This window comes from Equus caballus, chromosome 9 (genome assembly GCF_041296265.1).
Source record: "Equus caballus isolate H_3958 breed thoroughbred chromosome 9, TB-T2T, whole genome shotgun sequence".
Lineage (NCBI taxonomy): Eukaryota > Metazoa > Chordata > Mammalia > Perissodactyla > Equidae > Equus > Equus caballus.
Window position 1 is genome coordinate 85,747,205 of NC_091692.1, and position 21,619 is coordinate 85,768,823.

The 21,619-nt window shown below is 38.4% G+C and overlaps 2 long non-coding RNA genes across 7 annotated transcripts in view; one reads left to right on the plus strand and one right to left on the minus strand.

Annotated features, from left to right (window-relative positions):
- LOC106781007 (uncharacterized) overlaps positions 1 to 21,619 on the plus strand; it is a 142,841-nt gene that overhangs the window by 105,010 nt on the left and 16,212 nt on the right. For all 6 annotated transcript variants that reach the window (XR_011421426.1, XR_002810504.2, XR_001377500.3 and 3 more), the window contains one exon: positions 16,964 to 17,235. This is a non-coding gene — a long non-coding RNA (uncharacterized lncRNA). The remainder of the gene's footprint in view (positions 1 to 16,963; positions 17,236 to 21,619) is intronic.
- On the minus strand, positions 3,523 to 7,033 carry LOC111775033 (uncharacterized). Its single transcript, XR_002810503.2, has 3 exons — positions 6,751 to 7,033; positions 6,089 to 6,297; positions 3,523 to 3,796 (listed from the first exon to the last, which is right to left on the minus strand). It is a non-coding gene; the product is annotated as an uncharacterized lncRNA (long non-coding RNA).

Consider the following 21,619-nt stretch of genomic DNA (forward strand, 5'->3'; position numbering starts at 1 on the left):
TGTCAGTCACCATATACGTGCACTCTTTCACTCTTTGTGCCCACCCCCCAAGCCCCTTCCCCCTGGTAACCATTAAACCATTCTCTTTGTCTGTGTGTTTGGTTATCTTCCACATATGAGCGAAATCATACAGTGTTTGTCTTTCTCTGTCTGGTTTATTTTGCTTAACATAATACCCTCAAGGTCCATCCATGTTGTTGCAAATGAGACTATTTTGTATTTTTTCATGGCTGAGTAGTATTCCATTGTATATATATACCACATCTTTATCCATTCGTCAGTTGGTGGGCACTTGAGATGCTTCCATGTCTTGGCCATTGTGAATAATGCTGCGATGAACATAAGGGTGCATAAGCCTCTTTGTAGTGTTGATTTCAAGTTCTTTAGGTAAATATACAGCAGTGGGATATCTGGGTCATATGGTATTTCTATTTTTAATTTTTTCTGAAATTAAATTTCTGAAAAAAAATCTGCATACTGTTTTCCATAGTGGCTGCACCAGTTTGCACTCCCACCAGCAGTGTATGAGGGCTCCCTGTTCTCCACACCCTCTCCAACATTTGTTACTTTTTGCCTTGGTGATTATGGCCATTCTCACAGGTGTAAGGTGATATCTTAGTGTATGACTGCAACTGTTATAAACATTTATGTACAGAGTTTTGTGTGAACTAATGTTTTCATTTCTCTGGGGGTAAATACTTAAGACTGGATCATACTGTGTGTGTAGGCTTAACTTTATAATAAAGTGTCAAACTGTTTTCCAGAGTGGCTGTACCATTCACAGATGTCGTTAAGTGAATGCATACGTGAAGCTGACACACATTTTCCTCAATTGCCCCACCTGTCTCTTGTTTCAGCTCCATGCTTTTCCATACTTATCCCACCCGATTACCCAGCCAAACCAAGGGATTTGCATTTCTCGGAGACCACCATGGTCTCTCTCACTTTGAGGCCTTTGTTTCCTCTGCCTGAAATGGTCAACCTTCCTGGAAAACTTAGTATTTTTAAAATATAGTTCAGGCTGATATTCTTTAAGTCTCCCTTCACCTTTATTCAAGCAGAATAATACTTTGTGCATTGTTCCCTAATCATGGTTTTTCCACCAAATCCTGAATGTTAACAAGCAGGAGCAGAGAAGAATTTAATGTTCTCCCTTCGTTCATTCATTCACACATTCAACAAAAATTTATTGAGTATCTACTATGCTCCAGGCATTGCTTAGATTGAGGCTAGAACCTACTCCAGTGTCTGGCACAAGATAAGCAGTCAACGGATGCATCCTGGGTTCATAGCCTAAATGTCATGGCCAAGTTTGCTCATGCTTTAAAAGCTAAAACCCAGATCTGTCAATTGCTCACTCACCTGTCTCTTAATTAAACCACGCCTCATCCCAGAGGCAACCACACTGTTCTGAAACTCTCTTTGGAGGGAAGGCACTCTTCGATTCATCTTCACATCACACGAGCTCAACCGTGGGTGCTCACTAAATATTCGTTGGTGTGCATTGACTTGGTAGCCGAAGCTGTCTTTTACAGTGGTAGGTTTGCCATTTATACAAAACCAAGCTGTTTTAAAAAACTATTTTATTGGGCAATAAACTTTTTGTTTTTATATTGAAAGATTTCGTCCAACAAAAATTATGTCGCCTCATCATAGTCAAGGTTTTCTTAGACATAAAGTAAAACATAGCCTCTCATTTCATATTTCATGTAGTAAGCATATTTCCTCCATGGCAGCTCATTTTCGTTGGCATCTGAGATTTGCTTTAGTAATTGACTATAGTCTGCAACAGCAGTTTCTGATGCCTGTGGTAGTGCCTAGATAATGAGACATTGTGGTAATTCAGTCATTTTGTTCACATGGATGATCAGTTTAATAAATACCTATTAAACCTGTTGTTTGACTAACGTATCATTTATTCATCAAACACTCACTGAGTGCCAGTACCATACTAGGTGCTGGTACTGCAGAGATGAATAACACGTTGTCCTGAACACTCTGAATAAGAAAAGGACACCGTGTAATCCAGTGCAGGAATGATGAGGACAAATGGTTACTAAATGAATGCATTCCACAAAGATTTGAAGATTACCACCTACCTCTATATCTTTGGCTGCTTATTCTTTTGTTTCAAGTTCAACAAAATGCAAATCCCTTAGGGATTCTTATAGATTTATAATGAAGGAGGTTGGATTTCGCCAACATTCCCACATTTCTCAGATATTCTCTGAATCCAAATGTGATTAGTAGTCTTCTGAAGCACTCCTAAAATTCAGTTAGACATAAGCAAGAATTTTTAAAGCAGTGTATTCTTAAATTGTTTGTATCACAAATTGGCTTAACTAGATACCTGGAATACTCAACATTCTGTCTCTTGTGTTAGTTACACCTTAATAAGTGTCTATAGCAGGTTAATATATATAACAACAATAACAACCCTGTCTTTCCATGTGGAGCTCACAGTCTAAAGTGGAAAACAGACAGGAAAAAATGTGATCAAATTACAGAGGCACAAAGAAAAGAGGCATTAGCTTTGTTTGGAGGAAGGGAGTCAGGAATGACTTCATAGAGGAAAAGACACTTAAATGAGTCTTGAAGGATTACTAGAGGTTCATCAGACAGACGAGGAACTGGAAGGGGTTATGGAGGAAAGGAAATAAGTTAGAAATAGCATGGAATTTTGAGGAAACTAACTATTCAATGATGCCTTGATGAGCTGGTGGAATCTATCACCAGCAGAATATATGGAATTTTTCTCTATTTTTTCTATTGATATATTTCAAGCACCTTGAAGGGTGCCTGACTCATAGTAGGGGCTCAATAAATATTCGTTCAATAAGAAGCAAGAGGTGTCAGCAAGCAGAAGGCTAATAATGAAGAGGCAGAACTGGAACTAGAGATCAGAAATGGGGATGGATTTCTAGGATTGGGTCTGGTGATCATGTTGTGGTTTTCATTAGACTTTAGAGAGTTAGGATTCAGGAAGACATTGAGTGCATCCATTTCCCCATCTCTGTGCAAACAATTTCATATCCAGTGCCTATGATGCAGGCTCGACAAGCTGAGGAGTCAAAAGAAAGATTTCTTGGACTCTCAAGGTCTGGCAGTAGTGCTCTTTTATTCAGAGAACAGCATGGTGACAGGACCCATGGACAGTGAAGAGCTGCAATGTGTTGGGGGTAGGGCTAAATTTATAAGGTATGGGTACATGAATTATTTTTACTAGATAAAGGAAAGATAATGTAAAAAGCCATTAAAATGGTATCAGTGCAGGTGGGGTCTGGTTATTGTGTGGTCGTATAACTTTAGCTGTGAATCAGGTCAAATAGATCGGCATGTAGGCCAGGATGCCTTGGGCTTCTCTCCCTGGGGCAGCCTTGATCCACATCACCTAGCCCCATGTCTGATCCATGTAAGAACTCAATAAATATTTGTTGAATATTTATTGTTGAATATATGTAATTCTGACCCACTCAGCCTGAGCGTAGGGACAAAGCTGAAAGGAAGAAGTCACAAATTGGCTAATTATTTTATTCCACAATTTTTATTTTTCTTGCTCCTTCGAGAAAACGTTCAAAAATAAATACAGTCATTCAAATATGGTCAATTATTTTTTGACAAAGGTGCCACAGATACACAAGGGGGAAAGGATAGTCTCTTCAATAAATGGTGCCGGAAAAACTTGACATCCACATTCAAAAGGATGAAACTGGACTCCTATCTTCTACCATACACAAAACTTAACTGAAAATGGATTAAAGCCTTGAACCATAAAAGTCCTGCAGCCATAAAACTCCTAGGAGAAAACATAGGGAAAAGTTCCTTGACATTGATCTTGGCAATTATTTTTTTGGATTTGACACCAAAAGCAAAGGCAACAGAAGCAAAAATAAACAAGTGGGACTACATCAAACTAAAAAGCTTTAGCACAGCAAAGAAAACCATCAGCAGAATGAAAAGGCAACCTATGGAATGGGAGAAAATATTTGCAAACCACACATCCACTCGGGGTTAATATCTAAAATATACAAATAATGCATACAACTCAATAACAAAAAGCCGAAATAACCCAATTTAAAAAGGGCAAAGGATATGAATAGACTTCTTTCTAAAGAAAACATACAAATGGACAACAGGTACATGAAAAGGTGCTCAAAGTCGCTAATCATCAGGGAAATGCAAATCAAAACCACAATAAGATGTCACCTCACATCTGATAGATTGTCTTTTACCAAAAAGACAATAGATAACAAAGGCCGATGAGGAGGTGGAGGAAAGGGAACATTTGTATGCTGTTGGCAGGAATGTAAACTGGTACAGCCACTATGGAAAACAGTATGGAAGTTCCTAAAAAATTAAAAATAGAACTACCATATGATATAGCAATTCCACTGCTGGGTATATGTCCAAAGGAAATGAAATCACTCTCTCAAAGAGTTATCAAGATTTCCACGTGCATTGCAGCATTATTCACAATAGCCAAGGTATGGAAACAACCTGAGTGTAAATCAATGGATGAATAAATAAAGAAAATGCAGTGTGTATATATATACACACAATGTAATATTATTCAGCCTTAACGAAAAAGGAAATCCTGCCATTTGCAATGACGTGGATAAACCTGGAGGGCATTATGCTAAGTGAAATAAGCCAGACTGGGGGTTGAGGGAAATGGAGAGGGGTTGGTAAAAGGGTCCATACTTTGAGTTACAAGATGAATGAGGTCTGAGAACGTAACGTATAACGTGGTGACTATAGCTGATAACATTGCACTGTATAAATGAAATTTGCTAAGAAAGTAGAACTTAAGCGTTCTCACCAAGTAAAATAAGGTACATAGTGAGATTTTGGATATGTTAATTAACTTCATGAAGGGAATCCTTTCTCAACGTATACGTGTATCAAATCATCACATTGTACACTTTAAATATATTACAATTTTATTTGTCAATTATACCTCAATAAAGCTGGCAGAAAAAAGTAGAATCAAATGTTGCTGGCCTGAGAGACACCAATTCTGGGTCTTCATTCCATGATTCCACGAATATCTTAGAGGAGAGAGTGTTCTGCATTCATCTTTGGTGATGTTGGCTCCAGAATTTCTACCTACGCCTGGCTTAGGAGGGTCAGAGATGCTCCAAAGCCATCTTGTACTGGGAATTTTGCCAGTCTGAAATGTTGCTAGCCAGTTGTTAAATACAGACACCCTTGTAATCAGCCATAACAGAGGTATTCGTATGACAAATATTAGCAAACACTACAAAGCAGAGTTCCTTTTGTTTTGTCTTTGTTTTCTGAGAGCCAATTCACACTACTTGAGTGAAAGATTAATTAGAAGCTGCATTTTCACAGAAAGTATACTGTTTTCCCTGTGAGTATATGCTTTCCTGGGCAGCATGTGAAGAGAAGTGATGAAGAGCATGACAAATTCCCAAAGCCATAGCTTGATTTTACTACTTCAATTAGTTGAGCAGTTGAACCACTGGAACTCAACTGGAGTTTGAGCTCCACTCTTCCCACAAAAAGAGATGCAAAGGGCCTCTGGTGGACTCCTCAAATCTCCTTTAAGTGTGTATGATTAAGCTGTAACATTCAGGGTGGGAGACTACTGAGAAAAATGTTCTGGGATCAATTGATCCATGTCTGTAAAACTACAGAACTCTTCCTGTATCAATCAAAATTTGTTTTTGATTACGAATGTAGTGATGTTTTGCATTATGAATTGTGGGCCTACATAGTGTTCAGTCCTGGAGACTCTGAAAGATGGTTGTTACTTGTCTTCCCAACTCCCACAGCTCCTTTTTTAATCAGATAAGCTTTTCTAGCAATCATAAAAAGCTATTCAGTTGTAGCGAGACTTTGTGAAACTCTTCAGTGCTCTCAAATCTGCCTTACATCTTGAGCAACACCCAGCCCGCCTAGATCCTCTCATGTTGCCACAACCCCCTTTCATTCTAAGCTACACTTTCTCAGTATTTTGCAATCAGTTTATTCTGTATTTTTTGGCTCATCCCCAGGTAAAGAAGAAAAAAGAGAAGCCAGGTGCAGAGTGTGTCTTACTTAGAAGAATCCTTGCAGGAGAAATTACCTTTGACTTTGAGAAAGCAAAGAAGCCATATAAAGCCATGTAAAGGTCGTTACATGATCTTAAATATGGCTGTGCATTGAGATTAAAGCTGTAGACTTGCCAGTTGGAAGACAATCAGTCTTGGGTTTAGACCTGACTGGGCTCTGCCATATGTCACCTCTGAGATCTTGACCAGGGTACTCAACCCTTCTCCTCCTCAGTGTCCTCATCTGGAATACAGAGATAAAAATAAATGCAACACAGGCTTGTTAGTGCTGCCTGAATTAAATGGTCTATGTACAGTGCCTGGCATTAAAAAAGAGTTTAGTAAATGCCTTTTGATTTCTTTTATTTTTCTGTACCATAAAACCTAAACTCAAGGGAAATTTATGTCACATACGGTACACTCTATAGGTTACAGTGTAGAACACCATAGTTATTTATACAGCAAGTATCACAACGTCTGTGTGACAATGAAGGCCAACAATAGAGTTACATAAACCCCAATAATAACAAACACATACAAAGACTTAACAGCACTTCAGCAAGTCCCAGGAGCTGTTCCAAGCACTTTCCATATGCTAACTCATTTAATCAACAAAGTAACCCTATCAAGTAGCAATTTTCTTTATCATTTCCATTTTACAGATTAAAGGAAATGAGACAAAGAGAGTTTAACTTACCTGAGGTCACCCAGCCAGAAAAGCAACAGAGCCGAGATTTAAACTCAGGGAACTTGATTGCAGAATCTGTGCCCTAAACCACTGAACTATTTCACCCTTTACAATAAAGAAAGCATTTATATATATATTGTCTCACTTACTTCACAATAACCCTGGGAAATAAGCCACTTCAGAAATTCCCTGGCATTCTTCCCTTTGGGCTCCGGCTAGATTTGCTCTCTCCGAATCTTAGCCTCAGCTGTGCCCAGGGCTCCCAGCATTCAATTTTGCTGCCTTGAAGTTGGAGAGGGAACTTCCTGGTTGATTCACTTTCTAGAACTGTGTAACACAAGGCCATCCCAGAAACAATAGCCTTGGCTGGCCTCCATGTGGGTGACAGCCTGGGGTTTTAATCAAGAGTCTTTTGGTTGTAAGTAAACAAAAACCCACACAAACGAGTTTAAGCAGGAAAATAGGAAAGGTGGAATTTATCAAAAGGCGACAGGGGTGTTCGATGGGACCCAAAGAAAGGAAACACAGTCAGAAGAGATTAAAACCTGGAAACAGAAACCTGTCAGAAAAATCAAGCCCCGAACTTCCTCAGTCCCGTCCTCAGTGGCATCCCAAGTTTTGTTTACATGCCTCCTTTATTCTTTTCTTTCTACAAATTGATTTTCTCTGCTTCTCTGGGTACCTGGCAAAAGATGGCCATCCTATATTTCCGAAGTTCACACACCTCTCATATGTGACCAGCAGAATTTGACTACCATCTTTAAATCTGGATTTTAGATCCTGAATTGGGAGAATATGATTAATCCTTCGAGGGGTCATGTGCCCACTCTTGGTTCTGTAAGCCATATGGAAGGGGACTGTTGGGGGAATAGGGTCACAGAGTAAAATTATGGTGGCCAAGGTCCATATCTGTTGGAAGATAGCAGTTATCAGTAAAGGAGGTGAGGCTTATTAGCTGAGCAGAGACCCCAGGAAAAAATCTTGTGTGTATATATATATATATATATCTAAATCTGCTTGACTTATCTTCCTGAATTAAGGACTTTGACATTCCTCAGCTCTATCCTTCTCTTTGCCATTAAGCTCCCAAAGACTATTTTACTCATTGGGATTCTTGAAAATAGCCTTTTATTATAATAATGAAGAATCTTCTCCAACACAAAATTCTCCGTCAGAACACAGTTCAATATGATTACAGCTCAATATGAACAGTGTAACCTAACGTAAACTGGAATCGATGGAGAACACTCTCAAAACTGTGAACTGTGCTTTTCAAGATGTCAAGATGAAAGTTTAAAATGTTCTATTTTAAAATTTCAATTTTTTTCAAATATACACTTATCACATGGAATCTTCGTCACTTCTTAGAAAAAACTCTGCAGATTCTAGCTTCAAATCAGAATACTTTTTTCTCAACAAACATTCTCTGCTTGCAGAAATATTGCTGAGAGCAGATGACTTGCCCCTTGATTTAAAAAATCACTAGTTACATTCAAAAGGTACATATTTAAACATAATATATTTTTTTCTTAAAACAACACCAGGTTTATTTGTTAAACCTTGAAGAATAAGCTAAATGCAATGTAAAACGTGGGTTTCTACTCTGCTCATCCCTCTGGCGGTGGGTTGGTGGGCTTAACATATCCAGGTATTAGTAATCCCAACCCTTCTCTTCCTTACTCTGAGATCGCAAACAAGTGGTTTAATCTCTCTGAGCTTCACTTTCCCCATTTTTAAATAAGGGTAACTATGCTTACCTCTTAGGATTGCCGTGAACATTACATAAGGTAACGTGTAAGCTTCTTAGGAGAGTCCCTGCACTATGCTCAATAAATGTTCTCCTCTGTATTTATCCAACCATTTCCTTTCCTGGCAGATGAACCCCTCCTATTTCACACTGGCCCATCTCATGAGAGGAGACAATATCTCACTAACCTGAGATGTACATGACAATTTTACTAACCGGCTCTGTATGCAGACATCTACCACGTGCCAGGTAACGTTAGAGAAAAGGAGGCACAATTAAATTTTCTGTATCTCTTTCAACGTATGTATATTTCTGGCAAGAAATTGCTCCTATCGTTTGTCTGTGACCAAACACAAGATAGTACATTATAATAAGAAAGAGGTCTTAGGTGTTATGAGAGATCATGTGGTCAAACTGCCTGTTCTTCCCAACCCAACGCCTCCCTCTACTAACCCAAAGGCCGTCAAGTTACCATCTCATAACTGGTGCCTATGTGGCACATAGAATAAAAATCACTGTGTCTTATGGATGTATTAAACTTCTTTGACTATTAGTGTTGCCACCCAAAGATAGGGTTCTCTTCTCGATGCACATAAAAACCCAATTATTTCAGCAACAGCTTTTGAGGAAGGAGAGGGTTTTATTGTGAGGTTGACCAGCAAGGAGACAGGAGGCAAAGCTCACAAACATGTGTCTCTAATCCAAGGTTTGGGGCAAAATTTACAGGATAAAAGGGCAGGGTGGTCTGAAGTGTGGGAATAGATGACTGGAGGTAGGGAGAAGTGAAGTAATTGATGATCTGTGCAAGCATCGTCAAGCAGCACGGCTCTTCATAGGATGCATGTTCACAAAATGGAGGTGTTAGCGTGATGAGGGTGATGTTTTCAGCCCCTCAACATCAAAAGGGTCACCTATCAGGCATTCTCACAGGCCCAGTTGATGGGTTGGTGGTCTCAATTGGCCTGAACTGGACAAGGGGTCAACTCTCAGTTCCTGAACAACAACTCTTAATTACACTGTTGATAATACGGGTCAGTTGAACTGGTCCTAGTGGGTCCGTGGTTACATCAGTGAGTCTTCTCAATCTTTCATAGGTTCATTTGCTATTTTTATTTTCTTTTTATAATTGCTAGTTCATGTCTTTTATCTATTATACCGTTGGCTGATTATCTTCCTTTAATTAGCTTGCAAGAGATCTTCATATATGGCATTAATTATTTCTCTGTCAAATATGTTGCAAATGGTTTTCCAAATTTATTGTTTGATTCATTTATTTTATTTTTTACCAAATAGTATTTTTAAAACTTTAAGTATTCAAAACTAAAACAGTTTTGATATTCAAAACCAGATATCTGGTTTCAAAATGTATGTTTTTTAATTTTCTATTCATTTTATCTTTGGAAAAATGTTATAGTAAACAACTATTACAGATTGCTGCAGGGTAGCATAGGACAGAAGAATTTATTGAATGAAATACAAGTAAACAAATCTGGGTTAATGAGCAAGATTCAACTCAAATGAGGTCCAGAAGCAGAGAATCTGTCCCACAGTATAAATTTAGACTTAATGATAAACAGGACTCAGTGTTCACAATTCTATATCTGAGGCCATTTAACACTCTGCTCCTTCTAGTGTGCTCTCTACGGCCTTTCAGATGAGGAACAGGACCCAGATGTGGAGAGGCAGGGACCCTTTTACAAGGACTGGAACAAATTGCTTGATCGGAGCAGGAATAGATGCCGGAAGAAATAGATTCATGGCCCTGAGCTGCTAGCCTGGGACACTTTTAATTGCCCTTGTCTAGAGGGTGGACCAACTTTGATCTCATGTCCCTTCTTGCTAAACAGTGTGCCCAAGGTAATGTTGCAGTAATGCAGCCAGTGAAAGCCAACACCAGAACCCACTAACCACCTGGAGAAAGGAGCTCCATGTTCTGAGCACCTGTTATGTGACAGGCATCTTATGTGCTTTATCTCATTTAATTCTCACAATAGCACTTTGAGATGGGAATCATCATTCCTATTTCACAAATGAGGAAACTGACTCAGAGAGATTAACTCTTGTCCTCAATGTTCAACAACTAATACCTGATAGGGGCAGAATTGGAACCCAGGCCTTTGACTATCAAATACAAGCTTTTGTTTACTGTGTCACAGAACTGCTTATGGCCAATGGCTCCCAAAAAATGCCAAATTCTTCTTAGTCAAAATGTATCTCCCATGGTCTGGTGATGAGTATCATCTCTCTACTCTAAAACACAAGCTTTCTTTCACTTGGAATATCTGAGCACATTTGCAGCCAGGACATCCATCTCTCAGATTGCTGTGGGAAGTCCCAGGGCTGGCTAAAATAGGCTAGAGCCCTTTGAGCTGAGCTAAAAATAAGAGTCAAGCTCCTCAAGGGACTTGATCTCCCTTTGTAACTGTTATTTCATTAGTGGAAAATACTGTATTGCCCTTTCCCTGACCTCCTTTGCAAAAAAGGAAGTGTTTCTCTACACCAAGACTCCCAAGTCTAAAAGAGAGCTGGTGAGTTCTTATGGTCCGAGCCCCTGAATCAAGTCAATATGGTACATCCTCTTCAGGAAAGATGACTCCATCATTTGCTATCATATGCAATTCACTTTCAGAAACTTGGATCCAATCCAAAAAACAAGAGGGAAATATCAATGGGTCTTAAACTGGTAGGTGGCATGATTTGGTTTTAGATACACCAATTTGAGGTAGCATAGATGATGAAATTGAATGTTCAAGTTTGGAAAAGAAAGGAGACATTTGTAGTTATTAAAAAATGATGAGGACCTAAACTGGAGCCTACTAGTGGTGGTAGAATAGAGAAAAGTGACATATTCAAAGAAATAAATGTGATTTAATTATACTAATAGAGATAAATAAACCATCAGCATAATAATAAAAATAACAGTAGCTAGCATTTATTGAATATCTATCACGTTCCAGACCACAACTCAATATCAAGCATGATAGCATTTTATGCTCTCAACCAAACCTAGGTAGGTTATATTATCTTTCTTGTATTAAAGGAGAAGAAACAGAAGTGTATAGGGATTAATTGTTTCATAAGGTCTCACAGTTAGCATAAGTAAAAACCAGGGTTAGACCACAGATCTGTTTGACTTCAGTATCATTGCTCTTGTATGGGACTGCAATCAACTGAGAGAAGAATAGAGAACAGAAAAGGAAAAGGCAGGTTTCAAAGGAAAGTGTTGAGTTCAGTTGATTGACTTTGGGTTGCCAGAAGAGATGTCATCGGGTATTTGGACATGTCTGAGAAGGACTGAGAAACGGTGGTGGGGAAACATGAAGGAGGATGACATGATCCAGGACAGTATGCAGAATGAGATGACTGGAGTATTGGGATGGAATCCTAGAGAAAAAATGGGTTCTAGGGGTGGGATATAATGGAGACAGTATTAAAAATAAAGGGAGAGAAAAAATATCCAGAGCATAATAACAACAAACAATAGCCAATATTTATTGAGCACATACTCTTTTAAATGCTTTAACTGAGTAATGTAATTCTCACAACAACTTAGGAAATAGGCGCTATTATTATTATCCTTTTACAAATGAAGAAATTGGAGCATAAAGTAGGTAAGTAACTAAGTCAAGTTCCTACAGCTAGGGAGCGATAGAGCTAGGATTTATATCCACCTAGTACCAGAGTACATGTTCCTTTTTTTCCCCTAAAATCTTTTTATTGAAGTATAACCTGTATAGAAAAAGTCGACAAATCATAAACGTGAAATAAAGTGAATTTTCACAAATTGACACACTTGTATAATCATTACTTGGGTAAAAAATAATAGAATACTGCCAGCAATTCAGAAGCCCCTTTCTCATGCACTCTGAATCACTATTCATTCTTGCTCCCCAAATATAACAATGATATGACTTCTAATACCATATATCAGTTTTGACAGCCTTTGAAATTTATATAAATTGAATGATATAGTTTATATCTCCTGTATCTGGACATTTGTATTCAGCGTTCTCTTGTAAGATTTATCCATTTATTGTTTCCACTATGATGCGTGCAATCCATCACTGTGCAGTTCAATTTTATGAACATATCAAAATGCGTTTGTCTACCCTACTGATGATGGACATTTGCATTGTTTCCATTTTGGATCTAACACAAATAGTTCAGCCACAAACATACTTTCCCCTGTCTTTTAGTCCATATGTGTACACACTTCGGTTGTATATATAACTAGAGGTAGAATTGCTAGATCATATGAGATAATACATATGAATTTAGCTTTACCAGTTAATACCAAACAGGTTTTTTAATGTCACTAAGTTACGCATATATATTTGAAAATAATAAATCTGATAAAGTACATATACTTTATATAGAAATATATAAAAACTCTTACAATTCAAAAATAGTTAGACAAACATTGCAATTTTTCAAAGGGTGAAATATATGAACATATACTAGATACTTCACTTAAGATGTCATACAAATGGACAGTGAGCACATGGAAAGAGGCTAAAGATCATCAGTCAACAGGGACTGCAAATTAAACCACAAGGAAAATACTCCTGCATATCTACTAGAATGGCCATAATCAAAGCTGACAATACCAAGTGTTGACAAGGAAGAGGAGAAATTGAAACTCTCATATATTATTAGTGGGAATGTAAAATGGGACCACTTCTTTGCAAAACAATTTGGCAGTTTCTTTAAAAGCTAAATGTAAAATGTGTTTTATTATAGACTTTAAAAGGGTGAATTTTATGGTATGTGAATTACCGCTCCATAAAGCTGTTACAAAATTACCAACTGATTCAGCAATTCTACTCCTTCGAACGCTTAGGTATCTACCCAACGGGAGTAAAAGATTATGTCCTCCTGAAGACTTGTACACAAATTCTCACAGCAGTATTATCATAATAGTCCCAAACTGAAAGCGATCCAGATGTCCATCCACTAGTGAATAAATAAACAAAATGTGGTATAACCATACAATGGGACATTGTTCAGAAGGAAAAAGTAACAAACTATTCTACAACATGGATATACCTCAAAAATATTGTGCTAAATAAAAGAAGCAAGATATATACAAAAAAATCATATTTTGTCCGATTCTATTTCTATGAAATGCCCGTAAAATACAAATCTGATGAGTGTGTGACTTGAGGGTGGAGTGGAGGTTGCCTGTAGGGCACCAGGGAACTTTCTAGGGACATGGAAATATTCTAAAACTAGATTGCGGTCATGGTTGTACTCCTCAAGAAATTTACAAAATATCATTGAATTATACGCTTACAATGGATAAATTTCATTAGCTGTAAATCACACCTCAATAAAACAAAACACAATAAAACGTTATCTTTTCCACAAAGACTTCTGGACTGTCAAACCCAGATGGAATTAGCTGTTCCCCACAAACATGTCAAAAGTAGTACTTATCCCATTAGAATTTCTACACTGTGTTAGCCTCTTCTCCCAATTAGAATGTGAGTCTATTAAAGTCACAAATTCATCTCACCATGTGTTTTGTTTTAATGTCTGTTTACACACGTGTCTCCTATAGTCTGTAACTACTTTGAAGAGAGTGTGGGTATTCCAAACATCTACCACAATGCCTGGAAGAATGTCTCTGCTCAATAAATGTTTATTGAAGAATGAATGAACTGAATTAATAGTATATTAATACAGAAGAAAAGCAGAAACATAGTATTCTATATTTTTATGACTTGTCATGAATTAAGAATACTTGTTCATCAAATTTGATGATTTCATTTTATAGCTGTTCTCTTACATACAAGAAAATTATAGGGGCAGGCCCGATGGCACGGTGGTTAAGTTCGCGTGTTCCGCTTCAGCAGCCTGGGGTTCGCCAATTTGCATCCTGGGTGCAAACCTACACACTGCTTATCAAGCCAGGCTGTGGCAGACATCCTACATACAAAGTAGAGGAAGATGGGCAAGGATGCCATCAAAACTCATACTCAGACACAAACACACATAAACACACCAATTCACCCATGCACAATCATGAATTCCTAGACACATTAGTCACATATTCACATACAGACATGTTCATACATGAATGCCACCCTAACGACATACACATCAATAGTCTTATAGGTACATGAACATACATTGTACCACTCTAAGGAATGTTATTCACACCACTGACAATCCAAATGGTGTCTTCTGTAGTTGTGCAGTACTCAACTTATATGACCAAAAATGGTAACCTTGTTTACTCATCCATTCAAAAATTCACAAATCTATGGTTCTTCTTCCTCTCTAAAACTGCCTTTCACCAAGCATCACAAATCAAAATGGAAAGAAGAAAAACATCAAGGCAATTTTAAGAAGTGAGATAGTGACCTGAACAAGTAAAATTAGGGAAGGGTATCAACAAGATGAATTGCCCACGACTTGCTGACCAAGACCTTCATCAGATGGAGATAAACGTTTGTATTTTAGATCTTCCAAATGCACAGCCAAGTAGGCAGCAGCCAGCAACTACGACTATTTTTTCCACAGAAAATATAAAAATCAGATGAAGACAAAGGCTGATGAAAACATGGATGCTCAAATCAAAGCCATAGTTTCATAGCTGACCCATTTTCCCTGTTGCCCTGCAAATGCAAATTTTCCAATTCCCCATTCTGATTAAACCTGGACAATTGTAGCACACCATTACCTTTCAACTTATAGATTCTTTAAGTTAGGGTTTACGTATAGATTATAAAGGTCATAAGTCTTAACCCCTATTTGAGGCTTGACTTATAATAATATTCTATTAGGATTAGGTTGGAGGATCCTAAAACCACAGCGCTTGTATTTGAATCTCATCACTACCGTTTCTTTGTTTTGTGATGTTGGGCAAGTACGGTAATATCTTTCACCTTAGTTTCCTCATCTGTAACATAAGAAATATAATATTATGTATCTTACAGAGTTTAATGAGGATTAAATGAGTTAATAAGTATAAAAGTCTTAGAAATTTCCTGGCAGATAGCGTTCAGAAGTTGTTATCTGTGTTTATTATAATATCCATGCCTAACAATTTCAGATTTTCTGCTTTAACATTTAAACTATGAGTTTCTCAACTACACAAACCTGAAGTTAAGGCCCATACTGCCACTTGGGAGCTGGAGAGTCTTGTACAAATAAACATCTCTGAACTCACGTTTCCTTATTTGCACATGTGTTTAGTAGTCAAGGATTATGGTGGTAATAATGAAGGCTACAGCACAAAGCAAATGTCCAAATGTTAGTTCCCTCCCTTACCAGGCCATAGTAGAGAACTACTGCTTTTGAAATTTCACTTTACCGAAGGCCTCTGCACCTGTAACCCCCACGACACACCTCACTAATAGCCACACACCTTATCATTGCATGAAGAGTACGTTTCATGACGCCAATGTTCTGTTGGTCCCCATGCCCCCAAACATCTGCTTCCTAGACCATTCATGCAATTCCCCAGCTGGAAAAGCTGAAAATAATACGTCTTCTCACCACTGAGATGCAAGCACTACAAGAGGTAACATTTGTGAAAATTGTTTTACAGTCTCCATATACCTTCAGTATAGCTACTTTAAAAAACAATAAAGTCAAGTTCATCCCAGGAACTTGGTTAGTGATTTACATAAATGATTTTATGGAACATTCATATTAGCCCAGTGACACAGGTAGTGTTATCCCCACTTTATAGAAAAGGGAACTGAGTCTGAGAGAGAGTAACTTGCTCAAGTTCATGCAACTAGTAAGAGGCGGAACTTGACTTTGAATCCCCAATGTTCTAAGCCCAAAAGTTCTTCTGTAGTCTGCTGCTAATTGATGGGTGGCAAAAAGTAATGACTGGCACAATACCCCAAAATATTTGGTGGATGAGCGAATATGAGTAAGTAATTTAATAAAAGAAGTACACTGAACAAATCTCCGGAAGCTGATAATACTGTGGTGGCATAGATGTTTGACAGTCTTACATCCCACAATTTTTAGGAGAGACCAGAAGTTCAATTGTTGGTTGGGATTTATCAAGCTAAGAACAGTTCTGATCAATAAAGGTATATGAAGAACCTACCACATCACAGGTACCATTTTAGGTAATACAGCTATAATGCTCTGAAAATCTCAGAGTTTAGTTTGTCAAATCATTGGTTTGGATTTAATTTGCATAGAGAAAATGGAGACATTAAGCCTATAATGTAAAGGCAAAACCTGTCTCCCAAAAAAGACACTACAGAATGATGCATAATACAGAACAAGACAAGGTCCCATTCTGGAGCTATTTTGCAGATATTCATTTTGCGTAATCATTTAGGGAAGGGAGGAGGTCATGGTAGAATCAAAGAAGCTAGAACTGATAAGATGTGTTGTGGGGAGGGAAGAAAAAGTGCAAGGTCAAGTTTTTATCAGAGGGCTCATGACAGAGAATCAGAAGGGGCTGAGAGAATTCATCCCAATGATCTCTATCACCTTTTACAGACCAGATGAGGAACTGGGACCCAGGGTGATGAGGAGACTTTCCCAGTCAGCATTACAAATCCAAGACAAGAAGGCTGGTCTCCTGTCTTCTCATCTGGTGAGCTGTCCCATCACTCCGCTGCCTTCAGGGCTAGCCCCTCTCTCAAGCCACTCTCCTCTCCATTCTTTCCCAAAGCCATAGAGGGAGATCTATCTTCTGCGTGTGGAGGGAAGAGAGTGTGAGGGGAAGTGTTCCTCGTGGGAGCTATGGTGGCTGTGGGAAAGTGAACAAGGTAAAGTATTTTCCATGTTTCTGTTTGCTTGTTTATGGACCCAGTATACACTCATTGTGAGAAAAACTGTAAAATTCATCAAAATAGAAAGAAGAAAATGAGTCACTCATAATTCCACTATTCTGAGATACCATTATCACTTCACCATAGTTCCTTCCAGTCTTTCATTGCACCTTTCATACAGCTTGTTTAATATTGAATATGTGATTTTATTTCCTGTGCTGCTTGTTTAACATTATATCATAGGCAATTTTCCACATCATCAAAAATCTTCCTAAGCATAAATTTTAGTTGCAACACAATATTTCGTTACAAGTTTGTGCCGTAATTTACCGCTTCAACAATGCTGGACTTTGAGTTATTTCCATATATTAATTTCTGTAACAAAATGGCAGTGAAAATCTTGATGCCTAAATCTCAGTCTGCATTTGCAAATATTTCCTGATGGTTGATTCCTGGAAGTGAAATTCTAAGTCAAACAGTAGGTAAGATCATTCTTGGTAACTTTTGGGGAAGGGCTTAAAAATGTATACTCTTTTCACGAACATCTATGAATAAGAATTTTAATTTCTTCTTTCCATTTTCTTCCTAATTTTCCCAATTCCACCTGCTGCAAAACCAGTTCCAAACACATTGGATTGCACGTGTAAGCCATCTTGATGCAACTGTGTAAAGTGATAATTAAGCCCTCTATTTAACTAAGCATTCATTTTTTTCCTGCTCATGCAATGACAATGAGCAGGCAAATAATAATTTATTAAAAAAGAAGAAATATTCTATACTTTGGAAATACCCAAATACTCTAGCTCTGAGCTTTCCAGTGTGATAACCACTAGCCACACGTGGCTATCCTTCACTTGAAAGGTGGCCCATCTAAATTAAGATGTGCTGCATGTGTAAAATACACACCAGATTGTAATGACTCACTGCAAAAACCAGGAACTAAAATATCTCATTGATATTTTTATATTGATTACATGTTGAAATGATAATATTTTGGATATATTGAGCTAAGTAAAATATATAATTAAAATTAATCTCATCCATTTCTTTTTACCTTTTTAAGACGGCTACTAGAAAATTCAAAATTATACACATGGCTCTCACTATATAACTATTAGATAAGTCTGCTCTAGCTAGTTCCCAGATTTATCCATGGATGTACATGATTAATACTTGATTCTATTTTGCCTTAATGACTTGTGCGGCTTCAGAAAATTGGCAATTTGGAACCAATGTTTCCTACTTTCTTGTACATTCTTCATAGAGTTAAATATAGTCTCTTTTGTCTTTATTAATTTCCTTCTGTTCCTCATGCCAGCCTATATTCTTTAAGCCTGTATTTAATAAAAATTCACCCAGTAAGTCATTTCCCTTCTCTCCATTCATTCATTCAATAAGAAACCATTGATTGTTCACCTATAATGTAATCACTGTGCTTTCTAGGCCAGGGAGTACAAAGATTACTAAGACAAAATTCTTGCCTTTAGGAAGCACACAATCTAGTACGGGAGATAAACCCAAATATAATTATAGTCTAGTGAGATAACTTCTAAAATAGAGCTAGGCTCAAGATGCTATGAAAGGACTAAAGAAAGGAAGGAACAGCTCTCTCTAGGTATGGAGTGGGTTGAGGGGAGTGATGAAGGCAGGTGTCACCCAGGTGACAGTTGATCTGGACCTTGAAGTAGAAGCCTGGAAGTTGGAGCTTGCCAAAGCAGAGGGAATACTTTGGGATAACCATCAATGTGTGAAGGAGCCAGCTGAGAAACCCTTGCTAAAGAATGATGAGGTTGAGGGCAAGGAGGGGACAGTTGCTGACACTGAGACCAGCTTGTGAAATATGCCATGCTAAGTTGATTAGTGTTTATCTCCTGCATAGAGGATGGGACACTAAGTTATTAATTAGGGGATTTATATATTCAGACATGAGGTTCAGAAAGAGCCTTCTTGCAGCATGAACTGGAGGGTAGAAATGCAGAAGGTGGGGAGAGACATTAAGACCAGATGTTAATCTCTTTGCCTGGAAGGTTACAAAAATGCTTCTCTTTCTCCAGGAGTCAGTTGAAACATCTCTACCTCTGGGAAACCTTTCCCAGTGTGCCTATTAGAGTTGGTAATCCAGTCTCTGTTCTTGATCCACGTTCTATTTTCTGTAAGTGTCCTTAGCAGGAAGTATCCCACTGTAGACCTCTATGCATATTCTCAGTTCCTCCTGAGTTGAGTGTCTGGCAGAACGCTTGACTTAATTGTCACTTCCTCTAAAGGGCCTTCTCTGACCACCCTTTCATTTTTACTCTATATTACTGTGCTTTTAAATTTTTCTCCAAAGCACTTTATTGCAACCAAAATTTTATATTTTTGTGTTTACATTTGTATTGTCTGTTTCCTCCATTATCCTATAAGATTCCCATAGGAAAAACATTCCTATTACCTTCACCAGTACATCCACAGTTTTAACACTTAACAGGCACTCAGTAAATGTGTGTTGAATGAATGAACAAATGAATGAAAAAAATGAGTCATAAACTATGGGTGCTTAATAAATATTTATTGAAAGAATGAGTTGGTCTATGAATAAATGAATGGATGGTCTATTCCAACAAATAAATGTTTATAGATTGGTATTGATATTCTATTCCATTCAAGATCTGGTACATTAGCTCTCCATCAGTGAATCCCATAATCTATGCTAAGTAACGATTTCAAACTACATATATTGGTGGTGTTGACAGAAATCTCCAAGTGATTCGTTCTACCAGGTGTGTTAGAATTAGAGCATATGGTCATTGAAGACTGAAGGTGCATACAGTCTTCTCTCTAAGCTCTCATGGCTCCCTGGAGATGATAAGGGTGCATACAAACTGCTCTAAATTATGAATCAGTGAGGTGAGGTAGTGTGGGGTCGCAAGGGAATACTATGGAGGGACTCCTGAATCCAGTGTAGGAGGGTCTCCTAAACCCAGTGTTGTGATCAGGGAAGGCAAGTCCTGAGCTGATAAGTAGGAATTATTCTGGTGAGGCAACTGGGGTGCGTGTACCAGGCAGGCAGAGGTAAAAGTGTAGACACCTAGGAGGAACAGAAAAAAACAGCATCAACAGCTTCACAGGTCCATTCAAAAGGAAACTCCAGCCTTTTGGCTTCTTCTTCCCCTTTGTTGTTTCTCCTTTCTCACCAACATATACCTTCTTCTTGTTCTGAAGGAGATTTTGCTTCCTCTTGTCCTCATTGTCCCTTGGTATCTCTGTTCTCCCCAGGTAGACTGTTAAGCGTACAGAGCAATGACAGGCAGCCCTTGTCTACACATTGAGTCTAGCTTCCCTCATTTCTAAAGAAATAAGTAAAGACACAAGTATCAGCATTGGAGGAGAGATTAGGGAGGGCAGTAGCAAGAGTCCAGAACCACCAGGCCTGCCACACCTTTGACCCATAGATATTCCTGAAGACTGTTGGAGCCACCAGAACCATGATCCCAGAAATGACACTAGCATTTTCTAGCTTACTTCACAAACAGAAACAAATCTCGCTGCCTAAACAGTCTTGTGGCAAGCCTTATTTTTATTTTTCCAAAGGCAGCATTACCCCAAGGCTTTAAATCATGACTCGGCCCTTGTTCCCCAAAGAAGCCAAAGTGAAGAAAAAGTCAAACCATACCTAGCCACTCACAGGAGACACTTTCTAAGAGCAGGGATTGCTTCTTTCTCCACCATGCATTCACCTTTCAACGAGAACCTCTTAAGTACCTGGTACCATTCTGGTGCTGTGGGTCTGAGCTGACACAGTAGTGGAGGAAAGTGTCCAATGTGACAACACACCAAGGCTCTGAATTGATTATCCCCTTACACAGAAGAAGATAAGGTAATTAATGAAACAACTGGCCTGACACGTGCTTCCATATTTTTCTTAATTTTTATAACTACCATGTAAAGTGGATATTGTAGGCCCAAACGGAAACTAAGACTCAGAGGAGTCAGGACAGTTTCTCAATATCGTACAGCTTATTAGTGACCCAGGTCTGTCTGTTCCAAAGCTTTTGTCCTCTATGCTACAGAGTTTCTGAGTTGCTCTCCTTGTGATCCTTGGACCTCGGTCCAAACTCTCTGGGCTATTTGACTAGCCAGTCAGTCAATGAATAATTGTTGAATTATGTTATACACCAGGTAGCAGGGGAGGAGCTGAGGAATCAACGATTAACAACTCATCAATGTGCGTAAGACTGACACATAAACCAGTAAGTAGAATAAATAAGGGCTATGAAGGGCCACATGCTACAGAGCACAGAGGAGGGGCAGCCAAGTCTACCTGCAGATTCAGGGAAAGCCTCACAGTAGGAGAATCATTTCAGTTGGTCTTATAGGATGGTGTATCAGCTTGTATGTCTGC